Source organism: Hibiscus syriacus, unplaced genomic scaffold (genome assembly GCF_006381635.1).
Source record: "Hibiscus syriacus cultivar Baekdansim isolate YM2019G1 unplaced genomic scaffold, ASM638163v2 tig00110303_pilon, whole genome shotgun sequence".
In the NCBI taxonomy this organism is placed as follows: domain Eukaryota; kingdom Viridiplantae; phylum Streptophyta; class Magnoliopsida; order Malvales; family Malvaceae; genus Hibiscus; species Hibiscus syriacus.
In genome coordinates, this window is record NW_024062672.1 from 1077433 (window position 1) to 1095599 (window position 18167).

Consider the following 18167-nt stretch of genomic DNA (forward strand, 5'->3'; position numbering starts at 1 on the left):
TTGAAGCCCTAAACTTTGAAAAGGCAATTAAAATTCCCTTGAACCCATAAAGTTGATTTTAAGAACTCAGCTTGATGCCCAAATGAGGGTTAACTTGTGATGATAGTGTAAACCTCGTTTACACATGTGAAGACCTATTGTGTAAATATGTAAACTTCTAAAAGTATAACAGAAAAAATATTAAACATTTATTTTTAACAAAAAAAATTATGTAAATATCAATAATTAATTTTAGGATAAAATATATAAATAGTCCCCAAACTCTTAGGGCACTTGTATTTTGGTCACTAACTTTTGAAACTTGCAATATAGTCATTGAACTTTTAATTTGTTTTCAAAATGATCCCTTCCGTTACCTCCTATCAGTTTTTTTGCTGACGTGGCACGTTAACTCCGTTAAAACAACACCCCCAGGTCTTCTTCTTCTTCCTTCTTTCTTTCTTCCTCCTCCTTCTTCTTCTTCTTCAACAGCAGCTTCACATGCATATTTCCATTCTACTATTCAAAACAAATCTGTCTATCTTGGGCAGTCGAGAACATTAACCTCTAACACTGAACAAAAAGTGTAATTACTTTGTTTGGTCTACCATACAAAATTCTCAAGCAAACAAATTACAAGTTTACTTAACATGCAGACTGCAGAAAACTTATTTTACCAAACAGTCCAATAAAATAAACATTTACTTCCGAATGCGGAACACTACCACAAAGAATATAATATTTGCATTAACAATGATTATTCTAGCTCAGAAAAAGAATTAAGAAAGACTAAGGTGGTGTTTGTTTTTGCAGAGGTAAAAAGTCTGTAGTCTGCGGATCACATCTGTAGCAGAAGAGGTGGACCAAAAGTCTACAGTCTGCAAGAAGAATATTGTTTGTTTTTTAATGTCTGCAGACTGCTAAAATGAACTGAAATATAAATAAACTGATTTTTTAAACTTAAAAGAGTTTTGCAATACTGAGATTTAAATAATTTTAGTTTTACAATACTGAAATTTAAATAATACATACAACTACAATAATAAATTATTTAAATAAATCAATCCATATTTTAAAATAAATCAATCCATACTAATAAATTATTTAAAATAAATCAATCCATACAACTACAATAATAAATCAATCCATATTTTAAAATAAATCAATCCATACTAATAAATTATTTAAAATAAATCAATCCATACAACTACAATAATAAATCAATTCATATTTTAAAATAAATCAATCCATACTAATAAATTATTTAAAATAAATCAATCCATATTTTAAAATAAATCAATCCATAAATTTAAAATAAATCAATCTATACAACTACAATAATAAATCAATCAATATTTTAAAATAAATCAATTCATACTAATAAATTATTTAAAATAAATAAATCCATATTTTAAAATAAATCAATTCATACTAATAAATTATTTAAAATAAATTAATCAATACTAATAAATTATTTAAAATAAATCAATCCATATTTTAAAATAAATCATCCATACTAATAAATTATTTAAAATAAATCAATCCATACAACTACAATAATAAATCAATCCATATTTTAAAATAAATCAATCCATACTAATAAATTATTTAAAATAAATCAATCCATATTTTAAAATAAATCAATCCATACTAATAAATTATTTAAAATAAATCAACTCATACAACTACAATAATAAATCAATCCATATTTTAAAATAAATCAATTCATATTAATAAATTATTTAAAATAAATCAATCCATATTTTAAAATAAATCAATTCATACTAATAAATTATTTAAAATAAATTAATCAATACTAATAAATTATTTAAAATAAATCAATCCATACTAATAAATTATTTAAAATAAATCAATTCATACAACTACAATAATAAATCAATCCATATTTTAAAATAAATCAATCATACTAATAAATTATTTAAAATAAATTATTTTAAAATAAATCAATCCATATTTTATAATAATTTATTTTAAAATAAATTATTTTATAATAAATTATTTTAAAATAAATTATTTTAAAATAAATAACCTTATTAAATTATTTAAAATTATTTTAATAAATAACTATATTTTATAATTGTTCTTGAAGAGGTTTGAAGACCTTTGAAGACATAAAACCATGTCTGCACCAAGAAGAGCTCGCGCAGACGTTAGAAGAGCTTTGTCTTCTAAAAAACAAATGGTCTGCGAAGCCTAATGTCTACGCGTGTTCTACCCGGTGCAGACATAAAGGTTTGAAGAGATTGCACAGTAAAAACAAACTAAGATAACTGTTTTCCAATTTTTTCCACAACAACGGGAAAATACAATAACGTCTGCACCAAGCCTCATGGTACTAGTCTTGAATCCGTTACCATTGTAGAAAATTAAAAAAATATAAAATGCTCTATGCGGATGCCAAAAAACAACTATGAAGTATCTTCTTTTTTTTCAGATAGCAGAAATCACTAAATACATTGTCCAATGGTGTTCGCTACTTTGCTTTTTGCTTAATATCCAATGGTGTTAGTGGATAATGGAATGAAAGAAAGAAGGAAACCGTTTTCCAACAAGAAGAAGGAAGAAGGTAGAAGGAAGAAGAAGATCTGGGGGTGTTGTTTTAACAGAGTTAACATGCCACGTCAGCAAAAACTGACAGAGGTAACGATATGAACCATTTTGAAAACAAACTAAAAATTTAATGACTATATTACAAGTTTTAAAAGTTGAATGATCAAAATATAAATACACTAAAAATTTGAAGACTATTTATATACTTTATCTTTTAATTTTAAGTATAATTTAAACAAATATTTTTTATATCAAGATAATTGAAATTAAATAGATAAAAAAAAAAGGCTGCCACACACATTGCAAGAGTTGACCGACCCAAGAGGCGTGTTTTGACCACGACATCGTTTCGTCTAGCTCTCTGTATTGACAGAACTATAGTGCACGTTTCTCCGACTCCAAGTTGTAACTAAATGCTTTTTATTGCCACCTAACTCTCTCTTCCTCCTCCGATTCTTTCCTTCCAATTTCCATCCTTCCCCTTTATTTTTGTTCTCCTTCATCCTGGGCTACCTGCCTCAAGGTAAAATTTTCACTTCTTTTCCTGGATTTGTGATAGAATCTTCATAATTCCATGCGATTATTATTTTGAAAGGGAATTCTTTGTTTTTATTGAAATTTGTTTGATCCACATAATGGATTTCAACTGTCTACGGGCTTTTGTTCTTTGATCTCCGTGGTAATTGTTCTAGTTATTAGATTTCGAGTCTTTGGAAGAATAATTGGAGAATCTGCTATTTAGGCTTCGGTTTTATCCTCCATTATCGATTGTTTTGACTTTAGCTTAAGATCGCTCATATCAGTTTGTTAAGAGTAATTTGTAATGCTTCTACATTCATTCACGGACGATTTAGAGAAATCCTTGTGTTTGGTAGAGTTATGGTTCTGAATTTGTTTGTGCTTTAGGCAGTTTTATCGTTTGAAAGCTTGAGCTATTTCCTTTTTCTCTGGTCTGCTGTAATTTCATCAGACCTGTTTGATTCTATTTTCTGATAAAATTAACATCGATTTGTATTGTTATTGGTTTAATTCGGTCTTAATTTGTTCATATATTTACGGTTCTTTTGATGCTAAGAGATGTAATCATTGGAGATCTAGGCTTTATCTTTTCTTAGATTTTGATTAAAAGATCTTATGTTTTTGTGCAGGTCAACTTCAAAATGAATTTTCCCTTCAGAAGTTTTTGTGCAGGTCAACTTCAAAATGAATTTTCCCTTCAGAAGCTTACAAGAGGATTCCGCAACTTCTCAGATGGAAATCTTCAGATGTTCATTTTTTGAGAAACATTAATGAGCCGACAAACTTCTCATTCTCGTCGGCCATGCCTTTTCTGTTGCTGGTAAGATTACGGTTCATTCTGTTATGAGCTTTATGTTTCTTGCATCATGTTCTTGATTCAAGTTCACACTAGCATTAACTCCTCCACTTCAGGTACGAGGAGCCAAAGGTCCGATTTTTGAAGACGGGCCAAATTTTGACATGGCATTCAGGCTTTTCCATGGGCGGAATGGAGTGGTTCTGCTGTCAGAACGATCTTCCTTGCATGCTAAGAAGGCAGAGCCTGAAACAGCCCCACCCAAGTTCAATCCATTGGCTGCAAAGGCAGCCACCATTAGTCTCTCATCCTTCGGACCAGGAGGACCTTTCAGTTTCGATGCATTTTCAAATAAGTGGAACAATCAAAACGGATAATCAAAACCATCCAAGAAGGGATCCTCTTCACAGGTAATCAATACCATCCAAGAAGGGATCCTCTTCACAGGTAATCAATCTTCCATTTGTGGAATGCGACATTAGTTTCGAGTTCAGACCTACGTTTTTAAACCGAGAAAAATCATGTAATGTTCTGAAAGATCTTATATTATTATTTTGAAACCTCCCTTAATTGACATCATTCTATGCTTGATGTTTCAGGGAGGAAATTCTCATCACGAAGCATTGGGCAACGAGTGGCTGCAAAGCAGTAACTGTCCGATAGCAAAGTCATATAGGGCTGTTAGTGGTGTTTTGCATCTTATTGCCAAGGTTTTTAAACCATCTCCGGGGATGAAATTCAGGTGCCCACCTGCAGTGGTTGCAGCAGCCCAGGCAGCACTTGCGCAAACCACTTTCATCAAGAACTTCCACCCTCAAGCATTGACTATAAAGGTACTGGTGATAAGGATGTAAGGCATGGCGACAAATGTTTCACTAGGGATATGGAGGGAACATACTAAAAAAGTCTCACCATCTTGGTTTGTAGCCGTTCATGCAGCTGTTCCATTCATAGCCATGCTCTGGAAATCTGTCTTGATGCCCAAGTCAGCTATGGCTTTCACCATTGGGGCATCCATATTTGGCCAGGTTATCGGCTCCAGGGCAGAACGATATTGGTTGAAATCAGTAGCAGCAAAACGATTAGGTATTGAGGAATCCTGTATTCCTGTTGGTGCTGTAAATCCGCTAGAAGGTATTGCCTTTAATAATGGCTGTTTCGGGAAAGATTTCGAATGGAATCCCGTTCATCTTCAGGTGGCTAAGCCTTCTTCATCAACAGACATGTTTTACTAGTCAGTTTGTCCCTCATTTGTAAGTTAAACTATTGCAGTTCTGAATGTTTTTGAACTACAGCTGGCGGTTGTTCGATGCTTTAGTGTTCCTTTCTCTGTACCAGACACTTTTAATGTTTGTTATTCTCTCTGAAACCATGGCTGCTAAAGGATTGACTTGGTAATCACTGGCAAGTGCAATCTTCCATGGAGATATATTAATAAAAGCTGGCTGCCGGCTGCCATTATATGCTTGCATATTTTATGTTGACATTTGATCATTTCTTTCCATGCCATGTCTTTAATTCGTCCAAATATCACATAAATGAGTGCATGAAAGATGATATTTTTAATTAGAAAAACTCATTAACAGTAAAAGCAAACTCAACATTAGTTGAGCCTACGAAAAAACAAAACATGACATTATATCAAAAAGCATACAAATACAACACGAATAAATGAACATGTCAAAATATATACATCATAAACTATCGACTAATGTAAATTATAGTTAAGGGTCGAAAAGATTAACCTTAGCACAATCACGGCCATTCGAAGTTCGGTCAGTACCGTGAACAACAGTCTGCAATGACTGCTGCTCCATTTGAGATGAGGATGTGGAATAATCGACAAATGCATAGGGATGATTGGCCATTAAAATAGCAGAATCCGGCAAAGGTGACTCCTCTTCGGGACATTTTCCACAACACGGTGATTATTTTGATTAAATTTTGAGTTTCAATCAACATTACCTGTAGACCTCAAACTTGACGGAGTTCTGTTTTGTTTTGAAAAATGGACAACTTTATCATCTCGGGAATTAGAATCGAGTATCTGACCAAAAAGCTTGACCTTACCATTCCTGCAAGGCTTTGCTGTGTCACACACTCCAAGACTGGGATTTTGGATGATCCTTGGATTGGTCCAAGTTCTGCACCGGGAGTGGAAGCTCGACAGTTGATTTTGAGCTATTGCACTTCTGGAGGCAATCTTGAGCCAAATATGGATCGGCAACTCCCCTCTTGGATGTTGAAAGGCTTTTAACATCACCATTTGGTTCTTCCAAAGTTGAAATTTGCAACGGATAACCCTTAGGATCTGGTAAGATTCAGTAAGATTCAATAAAGGCTTTCCAGATAGATGATCAGGCTCATCTTCACCGATGGATTCACAAGCCTGTTTGGTTTCATTACCCTGATAATCAAGTGTTGATGACAATCTATCTAGGTTGCAAAGTTTCTCACATCGAATGGAATTGGAATCATGTAACGCAGAACTTTCAGCAGAAGAGTTTTTACCAACAGAAGGCTTCTCGGCAGAATCCATATTGGACGAACTTCCGGTGCTTAACCTAAAACCTGAACAGGAGTTTTTACCAACAGATTCATCATTGGATTTATTTGAATCCTGCCTACATATACTTCGAGTGCTAGTATCCGTACTGCACTTTGCATCATGCTCATCCACGTCACTTGTGGACAATGATGTGGACAATGAAGTTTCCGGTACCATGAAACATTTTCCAAAGCCCTCATTAGAACAAGTAACAGGTCCGGACTCGACAACAACATCAACAGGATGGCAAGGATGAACTGCAATCCCAAGAGATGCTGATACTGCAACAGAAACACCCTGATCAGCAACCTGATTTCTTCCAGCATTTAGGTCACCAAAAGCAACGCTTTTCTGAACCTGCAATGACTCAGCATTGCTATCAACATCCATATCATCAGTACCACATTCAGAAATCACCTGGCCCACATGATTCCTGTTGTTTTCGTCTGATAAGTTCAGGTCAGTTTGTAAAATCAGTTCCCTGGTAGTATCACATTCATCCATATTCATGCTGACTATATTGGAAGGCAAGTCCTCCAGTTTGGACCCTAACTTACCACTGCAAACATCTGAGCGCTTAAGGACAGAAGCATCTTCCATATCACTCCCACCACCATTGGCATCATCACTCATGGGTGTTCCTGTGTTTCTATTTCTTGGATGTATCAAGTCAAGTCCAAGGCATTTGCGAGCCTTGCTAAAGAAAACCTTGCACTTATCCCTGGATCTGGTTTGGACGCATCAGGAGATCATTGCAAAATCTTTACCATAAGATGAGACAGCCTGCATAAAGACAGATTTCTCCTCATCTGTCCAATCAGTAGGATACATTTCCCCAAAACTCTCATCAGAACCAGTACCCTCATCAACATCCGGAGTAACTTCCGATATAGAATGCCTCTTAAGCAGAGAAGCAACTTTGGGGCACTTCCAGTCACGGTGGTAACTCTCTCCTGGATCAACAGAACTAGTGATACAAGAACGCATTGGTTCTGAAGACAACGAACCACATATACCTGCTAAAACATCAGCTGCTGCAGTTTCTCGATCATTCCCAATAATATCAAAACTGCTTGACCTATCAGCAATGCTATCAACTCGAGATGTTCTAGAATAACGACCTCCAAGAAAGATCATACTAGAAGATGTCTGATGCTTTTGCATGCCACTTTTGGCCTGAGCAGCTATAACAGAAGTAGAACCAAGAACATCAATGGACACAGCATTGAATTCCTTGCTCCACTTTTTCCCTGATGTCAACAAGTAGGTATTCGCAGAAGACTTCCTCTGCTTACTCAGATCAAGCTTCTTCTTTGTTTTCTCAAAACATTTAGACTTGTGTTTTTTGTAATAGAACTCAACGCAATCTGCAGCCGTCTTATGATCCAGAAAGGTGGCAATTTTTCTGAAGTCCTTCCCGAAAGCAGCCAACGTATCCATAAAAATTACTTTCTCTTCCGATGTCCAAGGATTGATCAAAGCTCTTTCCTTTCATCAGAGCATGGATCTTCAACCAATCCATTAGTAGAAATAAACCTTGACAATTATTCTTTCTCATCTAAAACCAATGCTGGCATCTTCAAGGCATTCCTGTAAAGCTTGCCATGGGAATCCAAAAGCAGTTTGCTGGCAAAATTTATCATCTCGGCACTAGGTTCTAAGATGAGATTTCCAGCTGAAAAACAAACCAAATAAGTAATCCATTAATAATATGCATCACTACATATAAATACTAAATCCTTAATAAACAATCTTAAAAACACAAAGCAAATGCAGAAAATATAAATTTATTCGTACATAGCAGCAGCACTAGTTAAGGGAAATATAAGTCAAAAGTGACAAACAATGCATCCATACGGGGGAAGGCAAAAAAAAACAGCATCCATTGTAAATACAATTGGCATAAGAAAAAAGTGAAAGGCAATACATCCACCACAGTGCAACCAACCTTACATTCAACAAATATAACCCCGTAAAGGAATGGGGTAGGCTAGTTTTAGTAACATCAGCCCCCCCCCAGAACACCAAAATAACAAATTATCATGAAATCATAATTGGACAATAGATGCACTCAATTTCACCAATGGATAATGAACTATTGACCTTCAGCAGTATTTCCATGATAATTGCATTTTCATTAAAATTTCAAGAAGATTAAATTAATAATATGACCCACACTTTAATTTTATAAGAATTAATCCTAAAACACTTTGCCTTAAATGCATTCAAGTAAACGAATGATCAAAAGATGGAAAGGCAAGATGAAAAAATGAAGTGCTACATGTACTTAAATTAAAGTAAAGCAATTCAACCATATGCAGAATCATAACAGAACTAGCAACGGATAAAAAATTTCAAAAGCAGGAGGCTCAAACAATTACCAGAAGAAGTAACTCGAGAACGAATAGAGGACCGATGCTTTTGGTAGCCGCCATGTGCTGAACGTGAGCTTAGTTCATAATTCCTCTGAGACTTTGCATGATAGTTTCTCACCAAGGGTGAAAACACATCTTCCTTCCAAGCATGCCAAAAGGCTTTAAACTTAAGCGTCAAAACTCTCTCCTTAAATCCTAACCGGCGCTTCCGCATTGCAATTTTTTCCCTGATTGACGGGTTCATCTGCCCCAATGCCACATTGGAAATTTCAGATATCTTAATGTCATAATGATCTTTTGGCAATAATTTATCAAATACACGACAAGCTCGGCTTGCCAATTCCTTATTAGTAGTCAACATTACATCGTGTGTCATATTTACACCGCCAGTACCAGAGTTAGAAGATTCTGGAGCATGTCTTCCATTATCAATCTTTAAAACTACACTGCCTTCCCCAGGAATGACTGCAGCTGCCTCTTCACTACAAGAACCAGTAGCTAAAATCATCTCTTCCATTGTTGCCACTTGAGCAGAGCTAGAATTACCAGAACAATCATGAACCTTCACAATATCACACAGAGAAACTGCTTTATCCAAAGATGATGATGCCATAAAATCAGATGTAGCTGTTCCAGGACTATCAATGACCCCATCTTTTATATCAGCATTAACTTCTTCCAAGATACTATTACGGAGATGCAGCTTCTCCTCAAGAATGTCAGTAGAAGGATCAATTTCAATGGCGCAGGTCGAGGGGACATACTGGATGCAGCCACTTGTTCCTCATAAGATTTTCCATTTTCCTGAACAGGAAGTGAACTAGCCGTTGATGGCAATCGGCTCCTACTTCCGGAGTCATCTTTCAACGACTTGAGTTCATTTTCAAGAGAATCAATTTCAGAATCAGTTATCTCCAATGCTTTCAAAATGTCACCTTTCCATAATAGAAATTTATTTATAGCAGTAGACCCAAAAAAATTAGAAACCACTGAACTAGGATCATTAGACTGAAGTGAATCAATAAGCGAAGAGCCCATATCAATAATTGAGTTGATATCCAATTTCTCTAGATCAAAACAGGGCTGATTTTGAGACCCAAAACATGGAGAACCACATGCATTATTGATTTCATTATCAATATTTGCAGCTTTACCAAATGATTTTCTTCCATGCCTGCAATAACCACGAACATTTTGGCAATCAATGAGACAAGCACTACTCATATCACAATAAAATTGCAAGGAGAAGGATACAGAGAGAAGGGTTATATATTTGAAACCCAGTAATAAGATAATCTCCAATTAAAGGGCACTAACAGTATCCTGATTTGAACAGGATTCCAAGGCTGGAAGACAGAATAAGTAAACAATGAAGCAGGCCCAAATGCAGAAAACAAATTTATCTTACAACACATGTTTATGACAAAAGGTCAAATTCTTAGAAGAGAACCAGTCTTGCCAAATATTTAACATTGTCCCTCCTTTAAAATAAAGACCAGGTTCTAAATGGATACCATCAAAAGCTGAAACATAGGAATTGACAGAAGGAAAAGAGTAATCACCTCATATTCATGAAGACGGACTAATAATATATAGTTAGCTTTGAGGGGGAAATGGTAGAGAATGTATGTGTGTGTAAAACATTTTTACAGCATAAGAAACCAGTAAATGATCATGGTAGTGATAAGAATCACATAACTCTCGAAACTAAAACCAGTAAATAAAAAGCATAGCGAAATGTATATCAAGTATGCAGAGTACTAAGAACAGTTTTAAACATCAATTTAAAAGGCCATGTGGGACTACGGTATCATCATGAACGATATCAGACCATCCAACCTGTCATATTCAAGCTATTAAGGAATGGCAGGGGCGGCAAAAAGTGATCACACAAAGGGTCATGATTATATAAAAGTCACATCACTGTCAAACTAAAGCTGGTAAATTAGGAAAATAATCAAAACAGCACAAATATTATTTTCTGAAGACCACTTGTAAGCAACAATCTAGTTCATCAGGCAGGTTTTCAATATTATTTCCGATGATATTAAACATGTCTGCTTAATATTGAATAAACATATAAGAAAATCAAAGATATACCTGGTGAGGAACTGCAAGCAACAGATGAGGGAGTTGCAGGACAAGAGCAATCAGAAAATTCAAGAACTCTAGGGCACTTATCTACCAAGTTAAAATTCATAGAAATTTTAGGTTCTGCATTACCAAAAGAAATCACAGCCCCACAAGTATTAGTGCTTGTATCAGGGTCTTCATCCTTGTTTTTCTCATATTTTGCTAGACCCTCACCCCATCCAAGCCGTGGCTTCTTCCTGGACGTTGTCTCATCAGAAGGTGGAGCAGTTGTGATACAGGTTGCTGCATCCCCGGAATGAGACTGGACTTGACCCAAACTTTTCTGTTGTAATTCAAGCTTCGCTTCACCAGAATCTACACCTCCTAAGCTCTTAGAGCTACTTGAATGGCTAAATCCGGAGCCCCGTGAAGACAAGCTTCCAGAGTGGCTCCACTTAAGAGGCTTCCAGTCCACCGAGTCCATAGAGTTCTCTCTCTCACATCTTTGTCCTGTGCCTAACCCATTGACACCACATGTTATATTATCATGTTGATCTTTTTGATGTTGATTCCATGTGTTTACAAAGTCAGAATTAGAATGAGAAGGGTATGTCAGCATATCATCCACGGACCTAAGTTCATTATTCAAATCATGAGACCTCCCAGGAGTGTTTGAGGACCCGTTGCGAGTCTCCCAAGAATGACCTCTCGAATCTCTTAGGCTACAAGACCCTTTGTTGTAGTCTCGACAGCTGCTTTGACTATATTTCCCATCTCCTCGACAGACTAACTGGCTGTAGGTCTCACCATCCAAGATCTTGTCACTTGACCGCCATGCAACATATCCATGACCACCAATGTCTCCGGGAAACATATGCCAATTAGCACATACTATGTTTATGTATTATTTCAAATCTCATGAAAAATAAAATAAAATTCTTCAATCTCACAACTCTTAGCCCCAAAGGAAATTATAAAAAATAGAAAAAAATATTTTGTAGGGAAATAACTAGAAGTAACCCTTTAAATAAAATATAAGAAAATTAAATAATTCTTACCTCCAAAGTCCCAAAAGCAAAAGGAAAATAGTACCAGAAAAAAAAGTTGATTCTTTCAACAAAGTACAACGAAGATAAATAAAAAATTAAAAAAAATATCACAAGCAAAGTATATGTTCTTTCATGAACCTCAGACAACCCGAGAACGTTGATTTTAATATAGCAAAACGAGAACACCAGAAATTGAAGGAAAGCATTTCCCATTAACAATATTGAACCAGAAGAAGAAAAGAAAAAACCAAAAAGATTTTATCAAAACCTAATAGACCAACGGATCTACCCAGTCTTCATTCCACCCAGAAACTAAAAAAAGTCGGCAATTTGATGATGATACAATGCTAACACTAAATGGAGGTTAAAAATAAAAAGGAAGGAAGGAACTTACCAGGAGGATGACGGACGCCAGGGGATCCCCAGCTAGCGAATTCTCTAAAGGACCCGTGCTGATAAGACGGCATAGAAGACGCGTCCCTCCATCGAGATGCCGACAGATGCGGTAGCTCCAACTCCGTCCTCTCGTCCTTCCTATCCTTGTAAACATCCTTCCGGTCCCGAGGCAACGGCACTTGCGGCATCAAATCGTACGAGGCAACACCACTACACAACGCCACTGTTTTTCTTCTTCTTCCCCCAAACTACTCAACTCTAGAAAAACATAGTACTTCCTCTCTAAACAAAAGAAAAACACCGATTCTTCCTAGGCTTTCTAAGTTTCAGAATCCAAAACGGCACCGTAAACGAACATTTCCTTGGCTCTTTGTGCAAATAGAAACCTACCGAGCCGGATTTTGCGGTCCTAGTGAAGCGTATCAAACTACATCGCAACGATGGTGATCTTCAGCTCCTGAAAGGTTATCTGTTTTTCGAATTGGAGTGTTGAAGAGAAAATTACAGAAAGAGAACGATTTTTCTGGGAGTTTTCTCTGTGTATTGTTTGTTTGGGAAGAAAATCTGCGGAGGCGAGAAAGTGAGAAAGTCAGAACGTGAAGCCGATAAGGAGAAAGCCTTAGAGAGAGGGGAAGGGAAGAGAGAGAGAGGAGGGGAAGGGAAGGGGAGAGAGGAGGGGAAGGGGAGAGAGGAGGGGAAGGGAAGAGAGAGAGAGGGAGGCATGCGTATCTCAACGGTGTTATTAAACCACATTTCAATCTGCTTTCACGTCCGCTCTTGGGTGAACTACACGGATGGTCGCTTTTATTTTTAATCTTTCTTATTTTGATCATCGATTATAAAAATATTATATCTGATCACTTTGATTTTGGATGACGATGTTAATTTAATTCTAAATTGTAAATAAAATATTATTTCATTATTTAAAGTTTAAATAAAACATTAATTTTATCTTAGAAAAATAAGTTAAATTTATGAAATTTAAAATATTTTTTAGTGAAATATATATTAAGTTATGTTTGGCGTGACTTTTCAAACGTACATTTAGTTAAAAAATTCGTTTTAATTGTAAAATCAATGTTAAGTAAGTAAAAAAAAAAAAAAATTACAATAGAAACGGTGGTTTTAAACCAACTACAAAAACTATGATTTGTAGTATTTTCATTTTAATTTTTTTGTTTAGGAGTAAATTAAATTTTATGCTTATTAATGTATGAGTTCCACTCAATTATATTATTATATTATATTTTAATAATTTAATATTAATATCTTTAAAAATAAATAAATAATTAATTATTTTAATTATTTAAAAATGGATATAATTAAATTATATATTTAATATAATTTAATTTACGAAAAACATTTTTCAATGTTTAATAGTTGTAATTGATTTTTATAATATAATTCATTTTCCTAGTTTCTTAGTATTTTATGTAAAATGTTTTACCATCTGATTTTCAGTAAAACATTTTCCTAATTTTCATTTTAAAATAGAAGCACTCAAAAATATATTATTTATTTATTTAATATTAATTTAATATTTTAGTATCATTTTAATAAAATATATTATTAAAATATTAATTATTATTATATATTTTAATAATATTTATTTTTAATATTATATAATATGTACTCAGATATATTATATAATAATATATAATTTAATAATTTAGTATTATTAATAAAACACTAATAAATAAAATTAGGAGTGTTCAAACGGTTAATTCGGTCACATATTGAATTGAATTACCAACCAAATTAATTGAACCATTTTTCTTTAATAGTTAATCAAATAGATTTTTTTTAAATATTAACAGAACCAAACTTTATTCATTTTGTGTAAATTATTTTCTATAAAATTAATTATAGTGTATCAAACAATTAGTGAAAGTGATTTACAAAAAATCATCAAAAAGACCATAAAATATTTTTTAAATTTATTTTTCAGAAAATATAATTTATTTTACGTAAAACAGTTTTCAATATCAACTTTATTTTTATTTTCATGCAGAGCTATGTTGCCTGCTAATTAGGTAAACTTATATTAAATTATATTATGCTCATTACGTACAGTTATATCGAACCATATCTGGATTCATATTTTTTTTTATAAAAATAGTGATACTTTTGTAGATTTCCCTTTCAACTTTAAATAAAGACGTTTAAAAAATAGTTGTTTAAAAATTAAACATAAACTAATAATTTTATAAGTAATTATTTTTATCACATTATTTATTAAATAACTTTAAAAAACATATATTTTACATAAAGAAAAAAAATTAGCTGACAATATTCTCATATATAAAGGAGTGAGGGGGAAGTAAGGTAGTAGGCTGCCCCCAACGCCATGTTAAGAGCAACTTCCGTGAAATACCTCCAGCAGTCAGAATTATGAATTGCCCACCGTAGGACTCGATCTCACGATCACAAAATTAAAAACCTTGTGCTTTACCAACTGAGCTGGAAGGATAATTTTACATAAAGAAAACTACTTATATTGTGGATGTGGTGATTAAGATTACAATATGGTTGCGTAAATTTCCACTCTCCACTGAGTAAATAAGTCAAAAGTTTATAACGTCAACTTTTAGAAAAAGAAGTTCAATGAGGAAAGTAATCAATGGAGAACATTTCTCACGTATCATATTACGTGACACCATCTTTCCAGCCGTTGATCTCGTAGACAAATTATAATGTGAAAATATTATGAGAAAAAAGCAAGTATATTACTACTATTTATTTTATAAATATTAAATTTATTTCTAAAATTCGATTAAATGTGAATGAATTTTGATAGTTAAAATGGGAAAGTTCTACGGTGCGACACTTTAATATAAGACTAAAATAAAGTGCTACCGGTTTTGTTATTGTTTAAATAATAAAATCGGTAAAAAAATTACCGATAATATTATTATTTTTACCTAAAACATCATTTTTTTAAATATTTTTGGTCATTTTTAACGCCTAATAATGTTTCTGGTAGCACATTTTTTAGTCGTATATTAAAGCTGTCGCACTTGATCTTTTCCCGTAAAATGAGCGTTATTTTTTTTAGATATTTGGTTCGAACAGTTACGTCTATAAGATGTGTGTTGTCAAAATTAAGATAACATATAAACATGCATTTAGGGATGTAGCCAGAATTAAATATTGGCAAGGGCCAAAATATTAGACTATTTAAGAAAAATATAAAGACTCATTAGGTATTTAAACTCTAAATTCAGCATAAACTAAGTGACCTTAGTGATTAAGATATTGTTATTATATATGAGGTCCCGAGTTCAAGCACGTATGTAGGAGTATGAGCGTTCATTGTCAAATAGTTGAAAATATTTGTACATATATTATCTTGTATTCCTCCTAAAAAAAACTCAAAACTCAAAAGAAAATTTCTAATTTATCTAATATTTAAACTTGTAATGAAAAAATTAATAACACAAACTTATCATTTTTTAGTTTGACCGCTACTTGATTAAATATTTAATAATTTTTTATATTTAAATATTTATTTTTACATGAACTAAAATACTATTAAACTAAAATTATATCAAATATATAAATTTTAATAAGGATCGAGCCCCATTGGGCCCTAAGTAGCTCCGTCCCTACATACATTACCTTATAATTATCATATACTATTAAAAATTAATTAAATTTTATATATTATAATATAATAAAAATGTATGCAATTCTAATATTTATCTCTCTTTTTTGTTACAAAAGAAAAATAAAGAAATAACTAATGCCTGTTGAAACCTCCCGGGAACATTACGTCCCTAAGGTCTGCTGCTAACCATTGTGAGACCTCCATTTGAGGATCGTCGAAGACCACAAGATCATCCTCGAGACTCAAGAGTCAGTTCCGTCTTCGAAAGAGTATCGGCAAAAAATTATCTTCGCGGTAAGTGTGTTGAAAGATTAGCAATCAAATCCGTGATTTAAATTCATGAATATTTTTAATAAGATAACGGAGAGGACAAGTAAATATATTAAAGTTTTTTTAAAAATAAATTAGAATAAAAATAATGGCTAGGTTTTGAGATTTCCGAAGACACAAGTTAATTTGACTTAATTTAATTATTTAATTAAATAAAATTATTTAATTTAGCGTCTATATAATTTTATTCTGATGCACTTTCAATCGCAAGTGACGCAAAAACTTGCAGGCCACGGAAGTATGAAATATTTCTTGGCCACCTCGCAAGGAACTGAAATATTTCTTCGCCACCTCGCAAGGAACGTTATTATTATATTATACTATATTATTATCCAATAAATTATTGACACGTTGTCTTCAGATCTTTGTGACGTGTTATCGTAAATCTCTATCGCTCAACGAAGTCTTAAGTTTTTTTAATAAAATAAAGATAAATTATAGGTTCAATTATACCTTTAGTATCTAAATTATTATTTTTATTTTGTTTTGGTATTTGTTGGAACCGTCATCTTTCGGGTGAGTCTCGGAATTGGGTTTCGACTTAGGAAAATGGATTGGGAGTCGTCACCGACCATTTTAAAACAAATTTAGGTGGGTCGGACACCATCTTACCTGATCTGCATTGTACCAGAAACGTGTCGGGTTCGGGTGTCGGTTACGGTCAAGGAAGGATTAGCACCCTTGAACCGCTCTTTCGGTATCAATTAATTTTTCGGTTGTTTTAATCGCGAAAATTAAAAATTTAAATTAAAATGTAAAAATCCGATTCGAATTGCTTACCTTTGATCAGTTGAGATTTCTCCATTACGTTAAAAATGTTAAAGGAAATAAATAAATAAATACTAAATCAATCAAAAGAAAGAAAAAAAGAATTGAAAATAACGTTAAAAATTATATAAAAACAAAATCAAAATGAGTAAATCAAAATAAATAAATCAAAGGAAAAAAATAAAATAAAAAGAAAAATGAGAAAAATGAGAAATAAGTAAATTAAAAAAAAAGTAATAAATAATAATAAAAAATATAAAAAAGTGTTTAAAAACTATATATTATAAATTTTTAAAAATGTTTTTTTTAAAATCTATATATTATATTTTCAAAAATATTTTTTGAATTTATATAATTTTCAAAAAAATATTTTTTAAAACTATATATTTTCAAAAATATTTTCAAAAATTATATTATATAAGTTTTCAAAAATGTTTTCAAAACTATATTTTATAAGTTTCAAATGTTTAAAAATTATATTTATATTTTTTCTAAAATGTTTTAAAAATTATATATATATAGTTTTAAAAGTGTTTTAAAAACTATATATATTTTCAAATATTTTTAGAAACTATATATTATACGTATTTTCAAACCGTTGCAAACTATATAATATATATAGATATGTAAAAATAAAATAAAATAAGAAATATAGAGGAAAATGAGTGTCTACAGTATCTAAACTTTATTTTTCTAAAATCATACTTAATATTTAGCTTAGATTTCTTTTAATACCCATCGTTAAAAATTTAATGCTGAAGTTCAGTATCATCATAATTCATATCAAAAAAAAAAAATGTTATATTCGTAGTTCTGTTAAGTTTTTAATGGTTGGTACTAAAATAAAACATAAACTAAACGTTTTGCATGATTTTATAAAAAAATAAAGTTTAAGTACCAAAATAGAATAAAAGTAATAGTTTAGATACTAAACTTGTAGTTTACCCAAAATTAAACAATACATAATATCAATTTTATAATATTTAATTAAATAATTATTTTAATATTTTTTAAAAATATTTTCAATATTTCATTTATGATAAAAATTTATTAATATTTGACTAAATAGTTATTTTAACCTAGATTTTCTTTAACATTTCGATCTTCATGTTTCATTTTTGATAAAAAAAAAAGTTATTTTTTAGCACTAATCGTT

At 32.4% G+C, this 18167-nt stretch overlaps 2 pseudogenes; one reads left to right on the plus strand and one right to left on the minus strand.

The window, feature by feature from the left end:
* Positions 1–3757: 3757 nt before the first annotated feature.
* On the plus strand, positions 3758–5263 carry LOC120116864 (annotated as a pseudogene).
* Positions 5264–5459: 196 nt separating this feature from the next.
* LOC120116840 lies at positions 5460–12992 on the minus strand (annotated as a pseudogene).
* Positions 12993–18167: the final 5175 nt, after the last annotated feature.